The sequence below is a fragment of the Eutrema salsugineum genome, unplaced genomic scaffold, assembly GCF_000478725.1.
Source record: "Eutrema salsugineum unplaced genomic scaffold, Eutsalg1_0 scaffold_12, whole genome shotgun sequence".
Classification (NCBI taxonomy): domain Eukaryota; kingdom Viridiplantae; phylum Streptophyta; class Magnoliopsida; order Brassicales; family Brassicaceae; genus Eutrema; species Eutrema salsugineum.
This window is the reverse complement of record NW_006256895.1, coordinates 1403602-1414955: the sequence shown is the minus strand read 5'-3', so window position 1 is coordinate 1414955 and position 11354 is coordinate 1403602. Positions and strand designations below refer to the sequence as shown.

The following is an 11354-nucleotide window of genomic DNA, read 5'->3' as shown; positions in this document are numbered from 1 at the left end:
CCTAGGGTTTCGGAAATTGTTGACATGGAATTTGAACCTGATTTATACCAAGAAGTTCCTCTATTTCGTGATTCCCAACCTTCTTAATCAGGTTAGTTTAATCTTTAATGTTTCTTTCTTTGCATTTCTTTGATGTGTATGTTCTGTTATTTTGATATTATATGTCTATCTCTATGTTTAATTTTGTCTTTTTCTAATGTCTTTGATGTTTCTTATTAGCCAAATACAATGTTTTTGTCTGTTAAGCTATCATATACCGGAAAATTGGCTTTTTCCTCCGTAAACTATATGCAAAAATGTTAAATTTATACCTGATCTTGTATCCTGTGCTAAAACGTTTTCAAATTTTAAATAATTTGAATTTTATACCTAAACTTTTATTTTTGTGCGTAAAACACCATTCGATTAAACGCTGTTCAAACTCTGTTAAATCTAGTATATGTGGCATCCACGTAAACAGCTACATCAGATTTTCAAAATCTGAGAAAGAAAAAACAAATGACATCATTTGACCGCCAGAGATCTTGAGATTTGGCCCTAATCTCTCATCGGCGTTTTTCTGCCAGGCAAAATCCCGGCAGTGATAGAAACCTCAGGAATAGATAATCTGGTTTTTCTGATACTTTCGCTGGTGATGATTAAGAGCTTCCCCGAGAAGTCTTCAGCGGCAGCTCTGTGGCGGAGATTACCACCGGCGGATCTCTTCGGACTCATTGACGCGCGGAGAAATGCTGATGAAGGTCGATCTTCCTGGTGAGCTTGACGACGACCAGGAGAAGTATAACTCTTCTTCTTCCTCCTCTCCTATTGAACCAAGCTCTCGATTTAGACTGGTAAAGAAACTCAAACCATTTTTACTAGCCGATCGATTCTCAATTCCTCTTGGATTCACCATCGTTCCTAAGTAAAGAAACTCTAAGCTAATGTTCGCCGTCGTTCTCTGCTTACTATTCCTACCCTCTTAGCGGCGCCACCAACAGAGGAGGCGGATAAACTCGGTGGATAGTGTCAGTTGTCCACGTCTTGCTATCATCAGGTAAGTTACTATCCTGTCATCTTCTTCTTCTTCTTCTTCTTCTTCTTCTTCTTCTACGCCAATAGAGCAATTCGATAAGCGTGGCGACTGAAACGGTGGACGTCACGGCGGAGATTGCGATGGTGATGAGATTTTTGGAATTAAGAGGGGATTTAGTGGCATGATGGACATTTAGAGAGGAGATGTTGGCCGGGAAGGAAGCAAAAGACACCAGAGAAAGAGTCCATTGTAGAGATGTTGAAGAAGAAGAATACAAGAAGAAAAAAATAAGTAACCCGACGTCGTTTACACCTAAACCCGATGATGTTTTGCATTAGAACGAGATCTCTGACCTGGCCTCCACATCGACAAGGGTTGACGGTTTTTTAACGACGTTTGGTGTTAAGTATGTTTATGCACAAAAAACATTGTTTAAGTATGATACTCAAATTAAATAGAAGTGTAAGTATGTTTTAGTCGGATACATAAAGTCAGGTCTGAGATTAACATAATCGAATAGTTGGGGTCTAAAAAGGCCAATTTTCCATCATATACCATAAGTTATGTTTAATAGTCCTTAGTTACGAGAATTTCATGTGTTGTTTTTTGTCTGTGTTTAAGTCAATACATAAGCTATGTTTAAATATTAGTTAGTTACGAGAGTTTCATATATATGCTATATTCTATTCTTCTGTGGTATATATATATATATGATATATGATATGGTATATTTCTGTGCTTATTCAACCTAAATGTATACACAAATATCTGGATCTTATATGGAGTTCAGATAACAAAATAAAATTCTTCATCTCTTTCAAAGCATAATTCTTAAAAAAATTTAAAATGAGGTTGACTTTGTGCCTTTTCTTCTTTAATTGCTCCAAAATATTGCATATTTGCTTCTTCTAATGTGTTGATAACCATGGTTGTTTAATTAACAAGTTTATTTTCAGATAAGATTTGTTTATCCCACTTGATCGTGGAGAGGGAGATTCACCAATAGTATCTTCGTCATCATCTATTTTTTTTTAAAAAAAGGCAAACCTGGAGATGTTTGCATAGAAGAATTAAGGATAGGATTTTTTGACGCTAAAGATGTATACTTATCACCACATGGAATTAATACACGTTTAGCAGGTGCGACACCATCCAATGTCGATCCTTACGGAAATCTAAAGTATGTCATTTCCATATATTTATCAAAAATCACAAATAATATAAAAATCAGAACAATTTTTTTTTCTTTTTTGAACAGCAAGAAAAAAAAATTAAAACTTCATAAAACAACCCAACTTAATAACCAGTTTGTAATTAAAAAAATTATATAAAAAATACAGCTAAATATGGCTTCCTTTGCATTTTTGCCTACAAAATAATTTATTGAACTCACGTAGTCAACTTTTTAAACCATAGAAATCTCACCTACAACAAAGCCAGTCTATTCAATTTTTGTTGTGACATAGTAGACCAAAAAAATGATGAAATAATAGTCAACAATATGAGATAAATATTATTTGTGTTTTGATAATAATCTTCTATATTTTTTCAAAAGATTCAATTGGCTTACAAATTTTATTTGGTATCAATTCTCGATAAATATTATTTGTGTTTTGATAACTCTTCCATTAATAGATTATCATCAACAATGTCTGAGTGCATACCATTGTTTATAGAAGCCTCAAAGTTCACACATTATATCTTTGAAGTATCCTCACTTGCTGATGTCAATGTTCTTAAATGAGACAAAAATCCAAACGATTTTTCATACCTTTGGAATTGCTCAAATCTGGACTTGAGAGAAATTATAGCTTGATCTATGAGTATATTGTAGTAATCAATCCTGAAGCTCCTTTTGCAACAATATCACATATTCATTAGTTATCTCCTTCTCTTCATCATAGTTCTTTCTTCTAAGATACACTTTTTTTTTAACAGGAAAGTCAACATCAATATGCATATCAGCTGCAATCTACCTAGCATTAGCCTTTGTATCCTTTTAAAAAAATTGTCTCTTAATATTTTTGAAATATGTCATAAGCCCTTTCAATTGGTGATTCACAGCATCAATATCAATGTTTTCTAACTGCATGCTCTCTCTGTTTACAACAGACGAAATCCATACCAAACAAGAACTCAGAACCTCCAATTTTATATGTTTCATTTAGGACAAAATATTCAACATTATTTTGTGGTTATGGGTCGTCAGTACTTTTAATCTTTATTGAAATTGTAGAAACATCCACATACGATCAAAGTCATTTGCTATTTCTGACTATTAATATCCGAGATACAATCAAGAATTATAGAATAATACTTTGAATCATCAATCTTCTTTATGATCGTAACTTTGATCTCTCTAGTAAGCACTTTAATCAATTCATTATGAATCATGTGACTAAGGTAATGCACATATATTTTTTTTTCAATTTGATCGTATAACATGCTCTCTCATCACTGCATGAAACTATGTAGTTATCTTAATGACACCCAGAAAATATTCAATATCGCCACACCAGACTTCTGATTATTCCATAAATGCCAAATTACTTTGAGCTAAAGTTTTCATCATTTATACATTTTCAATATACATCTCTCATTTGGCTTCTTTTTCTGTTTAGTTGTTCTTGAACTTGTTTATCAATTTGTTGTTTAACATATTCAATATATATTTACCATTATGTATCGCACTCTTTTACGATTCAACTTTGACATCAATTTTATAACTCCATTATTACAGCCATAGTGTTTAAGAGTGTCATAAGCAACTAAAAACAATAACTTTATAAGGACCGATAATAAGAAAAAGATGTAACTTCATTTCGTTTAACATTATTTTTTGGTGGTAACTATATAAAACCTCAAAAATTTCCAATATGTATTATATTTTCTTAACTTGATTAAGGAGAGAGAAAGATGAGATAGAAATCAAATATAACCTATCTCTTTTTGTTTTTGTTTTTGCAGTATCACAATTTCTGTATCACTTTTCAAACCATAAATTAAGCTCTGCAAATTCACCTCTCTCTTTAGCTTTCCTCCAAAAGAATATTGCAATCTTATTTATATGTTTATTTACGTGCCACAAAAAATTATATATAAGAATCTCGATGTATATCTTAATTTTTTAATTATTTTTTGTTGGGTGTATTTTTAACTTCTTAAAATAATGATAAATGCATATATTTATGTATATGTATGGAAAAATTTTGTAAAGTAAAAAGTTAGCTGAGCATTATAAATAACACACATAAATTTCTAAAGTAACACTAATATTAAATAATTGCAATTAAATACATATGTCTTATATTATGTAAATCGAATGTGCAAGTTATAATAAGCTTTTTCTTATTTAACATATTCAATATATATATATATATATATATGACATATATTATGCAAATCAAATGTGCAAGCTATACTAAAATATTATACATGTATATAATATGTTATATTAGATTTTAAATTACTATTTTACTTTTGCATCCTTTTCAACATTAATCTTTTAATGCGGTACAAATGCAGATAATTTCAAAAAATTTTATTTAGGTTTGAATTGTGAAAACGGATAATAACTAGTTTAAAATAGTACACATTGATATAATAAATTATATTAAATTTTAAATTACTATTTTACTCTGATTTTGTTTCTCAACATTTATATTTATAATGAGTTACAAGGACATATTAATTCACTATAAAAAATGAGTTCTTGTGCAAAATTTTGAGGCAAAAATTATCCGTCTCAAATTTGTGACATATCAGTGTTGATATTGTGACCAAATGTTTTTTTCTGTAGAAATTAGTAGTCGTTTTGTCACAATATTATGCCGATTCAGTTCGTAGCCAATATTTGTAACAAATAGTCACATAAGTGTGATGAAAATATATTTATAACAACTGTGACAAAATTGTGACCATATTTGTCATCGTAATTTTGTGATAAATTTGTAACGAATCGGTAAGTTTCAATTTATGACGATAGAGTGACTAATTGTCAGTCACTAATTGGTATGATTTGATGATAAAAAGGATATAAAGTGGAACTAAAACTATTTAAAAAATACATTCCTAGTGTTGACCGAGTTACTAACATTTTATTCAGAAATAATAATTCATGAAATAACTAAAAAAAACTAGTCACAAACCATAGAGAAAAAATTTATTAGCCCACAAAATTATACTTAACTTTAATTTATTTATTTATAATTATCATTATTCTCTTCTCTTATTATAACAACTTATTTTCTTATAGATAGAAATATATTTTTGTAAAAAAATAAAAAAATAATATTTATAATTTTCTTTTTATATTAATATATTTTTCTGTATATCTCTCTTTTCTAAAAATATTAAGAGGCCAACAAAATATAGCAAATGACAAATAAAACTTTGCTTTTGATGAATCAGAAACAAATTTGATCCTAACACTGATTTTGTAGTTGTTCTTTCGAGATTGAACGGTCACAACTGTAGTTTTATCACGCATAATTTTAGTGAGTCATCAAAGAATTACTTTCTTTATAGATTTGGATAAGATGATTTATCGTTGCTTCTTAATATAGCCTTGGTTATACTTTTGTGTTGATGTCTTCTTCTTCATCGATGTGTAGTCAAGAGAAGACGAAATATTCATAAATTTATTAAAAACAAAAAAAATTTGTTCACAAGAGGTGAGAGGCTTGTCATATGCATAAGAATTTTGTTTCTTCTAAAGTCTGTTAATTTTAATAATCTATTCTCACCTTGTTTTTTTTTTCCTTAATTTTTTAAGATATTCCAAATTATCTTAATATCGTGTAATAACAATATTAGAATAACAAGACGCTGGATGTATGCAAGAGTCGATCATACAAATAATCAAGTTTCAGAAGAATTTTGTCAAGGATCAGATAACTTTATGAGACTTGCAAAGAATCAAACACTATTTCTTGAGAGAGGAAAATTTCTCTGTCCATGTTTTAAGTGTGAGAATGGAAAAAGATTACAAGAGGAGATTATATCTACACATTTATATAATATGGGGTTTTATGCCTACTTATTAGGTATGGATTTTTCATGGAGAAGATTATAATGATTTTATAGATTCTGGCGAAGATGCTTTTGGGTCTGAGTCTCACACAAAGCCAGTTAATCCTTGGCAGTGGTTTCATATGTATTTGGTAATTCAAGTTCACTACTAAAAAAAGTTGTATAGCTATGGATTATGTCCTCGCTATTATCCGTAGCTAAATACGCTTATAGCGAGGAAAAGCCAGGAAAGAAATTCGTGGCTATAACTTCGTAGCTAATTGGAATCTGTATTTTTGTGGTGTAAATAGCTACAGATTGTGACGGAGTATTCTGTAGCTAATTAACCAGGAAATTTTCAGGGATAATTTCTGGCTAGTTAACTATGAATATAGACGTAATTTATCCGTGGTTTGTTTGTTACAGTCATAGGCGTGACCAATCTGTGGTTTTTTTAGTTACAGACAGATATGTAACATTTCATAGCCAATTTGTGGCCAAATTTTTACACTAATCCAAGCTTTATGTGGCTTGTTTGCTATGGTTCTTATTCTGTGGCTTTGCTAAAAAAAGTAAAATACCAAAATTCTGTTTTGTTTTTTTATTATTTTATTTTAAATAATATGAAATTTAAATTTCTGTAGCTACAAAAATATTGCTACAAATTTTAAATGGTTAACAAAAAGACACAGATATTAAGTTTAAATAATCACTTCATATAATTTCCAATACACAAATTGAAAATTACAGTATATATTGAAACATTAGAAGTTAAAAAGGAAAAGTAATAATTATAATAAATTAAAAGCAAAACAAAAAGTTAGAAAACAACAAACTTGCACGTGTTGTTAAAACGTTAAGCTACTATAATCGAAGTTAGCAAAGAAACAGACATGCACATATTCTATTTACATACCTATCTCCTAACATACAAATGAAAGAAACCTCAATTAGTTGTCCATCTTCAATGTGAAAATTTAGAGGGATAAGATGCAGTAACAAAGTAATGAACAATAACATAATATATTAGGATTTGAAACTCAGTGGTGGAGCTAAAATAATTTTTTATAGGGGTCAATATTAATATAATCACATAAATATTAAATTCACGAGGATCAATATACACGCTTGAGTTCAGATAACTCATGAAATATAATCAAAAATACATCTATAAAAAAAATTATAAATTTCACCGGGGTCAACTGATTCCCCTCGCCATCAAATAGCTCTGCCACTGGTGAAACTGATAGCAGAAAAGTAAACAGGTTAGAACTAATATATATTTTATTCAAAGCAACAATGTAAATCAAGGACCTTTCTAATTTAATTTTATTACATACCTTGAGATATGCTTTGTTTAGCTGGAGGCAAGAAGGAACAGCGGTAAATGATGTTGTTTGGCTATTAGGAGACCCATCAGAAGCTGATATTTGTGTATTAACTCAACATTAGCTATAATAGATTCCACGCGTTTGTCGACAAATGTCCCATCTTTGCATGTGTGTGTCTTGTGCACAAGGTCAATGTAAGCAGGTGGTTTATCTGTTCCAGCCTCGATCATCTGATGAGAAAAATAACACTAGAATTGTGAAAATTATATGAAATATTCAAACTGAGGGAAATAAATCCTTACCATATTATACCTAACACGAGCAAATGCTACAGAACCAGCACAATGCTTATGCTCTCCTAAGCCATCAGATCTTGACATGCGATTCTCAGAGTTGGTCTTGCAAAGTTCAATCATATACTCAGTTTCCCACAGCTTTAACATTTCAGTCCGTTGGATCTCACTTACATACTTTGGTTTTTTTCCAGCTCTCTTTTTCTTGCTGATTCGACCACCTATTGAATCCATACACTCTTTCCACCATAACGAGTATACCAGATCATGGTGGACTTTGTCCCAATAATAATTTTGCTGCAAGAATAAAAAATGTGTAAGTTAGATCATGTGTAGTAAAAATGTTCAAAAACTCATCATACAAATTTATCAAAATTAAGCACAAAATCCTGCCACCATTTATCAGTCTTCTCTTCCGGGACCATTCCAATATTCCATCCAAAGGCCCATAAAATTGTTTTGCCATGTTGTTCAGATGTACTTACAAACTGACGAGTCAACTTTGAACCTGAAAAAAAACATAAGAGTATATTATTAGATATATATTAGAATGTAACAGAAGATAACAATGTAAAACATATAATATTTACCATAAAGCTCCATCGAGCTTTTGAGGATGGAGTCGTGGCTGGTCTCGCCGTGCCGGCGAATTAATTAAAGCCTCGAGTGTGCGACTGTTAGAACTGTTAGCACCAGCTGAAGACTGAGCAGTTGAAGACTGACTTGTACCTCCAGGTGGTAAGAGACCTTGCTGTTGAAAAGCTGAAGACCTACCATTAGCTCCAGGTGGTAGAGGACCTGGCTGTTGAGCTGTTGAAGACAGACCTGTAGCTTTAGGTGGTAGAGGACCTTGCTGTGGAACTTTAGGTCGAACTCTCTTTGGACAAGGCTGCTGTTTACGCAATGATGCATTGGTGCTAACCTTGATATCTTATGTTTAGATATATCTGGAAATAGAGATAGTCAAATGAGAAACTGAAAGAACAAAAAACTCTTCTATTATCTCAGTTTGGTCTGTCAAAAAAATTTCACAAACATTGTTCATGATTTGCTCTTAACTCTACCACATAAAAAATTCTTATGCATCCTATTGGTCAACATCAGCACTATAAATTCTTATTATGCATTTTTTTATATCTGATGTATATTACTTGTCATAGAATCATTTTTCATGACTCATAACGAAAGATGATGAAAAAGCAAATTACTTTAAACAGATATAACAAAAATAACGATTATTGAAGCCAACTAGATACACAACAACGAAAGATGAGTGAAAATGAAAGTAGAATACACAGTAGAGAATAAATTTAATCATATGCTCTGAAACTTAGATCCAAATTAAATCACATGCACTGCAAATCAGATAACAATAATACCAAATCCATCCAAGGATACCCAAATCAGAGGAGAAGAGATCGAGAAACAGTTGTACAAAAAAAATACCTGGTTTTGGAGTGAGACCCGAAAATAGTTGCTGCAGAAGAGAAAAATTAACAGACGCTTCAGGATATGTTGAGAGATAAAAGATACTGAGAGATGGGGAGAAGAGATTAACGGAGGCTGCAGAATATTGAGAGTGAAGAGATTGAGCGACAGAGGAAATGACGGATGCTACAAAGTTTTGTTAAGGAAATTAGGGTATTTATCCCAAACTTTCGGCCAAAATTTTACGCCAAAATTTCAGCCAAAATTGAAAAGTTTAAGTTCTTAACATAATATTCCACAGATTATTCCATTGCTATTTCGTATCTATGGAAATTAAACAGATTTAAATAATTTAGAATATAAATTATTATTTTTGGTATATAATATATATTCAAAAGAGAGAAAAAAACTATGTCGTTCATATTATATTTAGCAATTTAACAATTTAACAATTTCATATTTTTATTATTTAACTGATTTTTTTAATATTTACCGTTTGAAACCTATAAACCAATTTATGTTTATTGATATACTATGTATTCACCAATAACATGTTAAAGAGTTCCATAATGGCAATATTCGATGTTAAATAAATCTGGTGAAACATTTCCTATAAATGTTTGTTGTTTATATAATCATGTTATCTTTAAAGACATAATCCATATTCACATTTAATTATATTAGAAATCAAATATTACTAGAGTTTTGAACGATAAAAGAAGACATATATATAGAACAGTACAACGATTAATAAATTATACATAAACAATATAATATAAACTTAATTAGAATTATATTCAGAATCAGAATCAGAATCATCACACAAGTCTTCTAGATCATCTTTTGATATGTATACGTCATCAGGATCAACCATAGATAATTTTTCGAAATTAGAATCATTTTGGACAGCATGAGCTTCAACTTGCAGTATTTGAGTAAATGCCACTAGTTGATTATGTTTATCGTCTTGTAATGCAATTTGAGAAACTTCTATTGGATCGCGAACCCTTCGTGGTATCACAGTAGTACAAACCCACCAATCATCTGCTGCAGTTTGACGTACACGCAGATAAGAAATGAAACAAACTTGATCACATTGTCTGGGTACACAAAGATCGTATTTTTGATATTATCTACGTCGTGCCACATCAATAATACCAATCGAATGTCTGCGGATCCCATGACCTTCTGTCGTGTCAAACCACCTGTTTTTGAAAATCATTGTCTTAAGCCCAACAACACTATGATACTCGATCATCATTATCTCCTCTATGAGTCTGTAGTCAGTTGTTCCACAGACATAAACACCATAATTCTGGGTCCTTTTTTCTTGTCCATGCATATATGTGTGAAAGTGGTATCCCCGCATATAGTACATAGGCCAAGATATGAAATTATGCATCAGACCTTGTACAAATTCCATCATCCACAACGGAAAATCATATGTTGTGTGGCATCATTGATCTACAAATATTATATCTAATTTAAATAACACTTTATAACTTAGCACAATTACCTACATATAATGATTATGTTATATATAATAACAATGACAATAAGAGAATTTAAACGTACATAATCTTTTACCCATTTTGCATAGTGTTTGTCTTTTGATCTCTGCAATGCGTCTGGAGTAATATCAGGAATGATTAATGCATATAGTCTTCAAACATCTTGATTTAATATATTACCATTATATTATTTTGTTACTATACTAAAATAAGTAAGATAAAAAGTTATATATATGTACCTCTCGTAAGGAGAAAATTCGTCGCAGTTAAGCATAAAAATGTTTGAAGCACATTGTAGTCGTCATCTGTTAACCACCTATTAACATATTTTCCACTAACTCGCCCTGCATGGTGGAATAAATTTGGGACATCTTGATAAGCTTAGGTAAATCGAACTTCTCCTGGACCTTCATTGAAGTATAGAATTATTGATGTCCAAAATAATTGTCTGTAGCATAAAAAACCTCTTCATTCACACATTGTGCAATAATCGAGCCCCAATGTGTGCCTTGTTTTTAACCTTCTTCTTCAGATTTTACATATATCTCTCGAATGGATATATCCACCTATATTGCACTGGACTACCTAAAGATGCTTCATTTGGAAAGTGAATAGGAAGATGACAACATCTTTGACTTTCAACATCGTCACTGATATATCCCGACAAATAGTGCAATATCTACACAGAATTTATTATAATTATTTTAATTTTGTAATATCTAAATTATTTTTTTTTTAAATTTGTAAATTACCTGAAATTGCTGTG

General features: G+C 31.0%; 1 long non-coding RNA gene across 2 annotated transcripts; it reads right to left on the bottom strand.

Moving 5' to 3' along the window:
* Positions 1–7077: 7077 nt before the first annotated feature.
* On the bottom strand, positions 7078–9210 carry LOC112089260. 2 transcript variants are annotated; one of them, XR_002900930.1, is made up of 6 exons: positions 9096–9210; positions 8240–8596; positions 8046–8157; positions 7659–7946; positions 7366–7586; positions 7078–7268 (listed from the first exon to the last, which is right to left on the bottom strand). It is a non-coding gene; the product is annotated as an uncharacterized LOC112089260 (long non-coding RNA). The 2 variants fall into 2 exon arrangements; XR_002900931.1 differs by having other exon boundaries at positions 7669–7946.
* Between the last annotated feature and the right edge of the window lie 2144 nt (positions 9211–11354).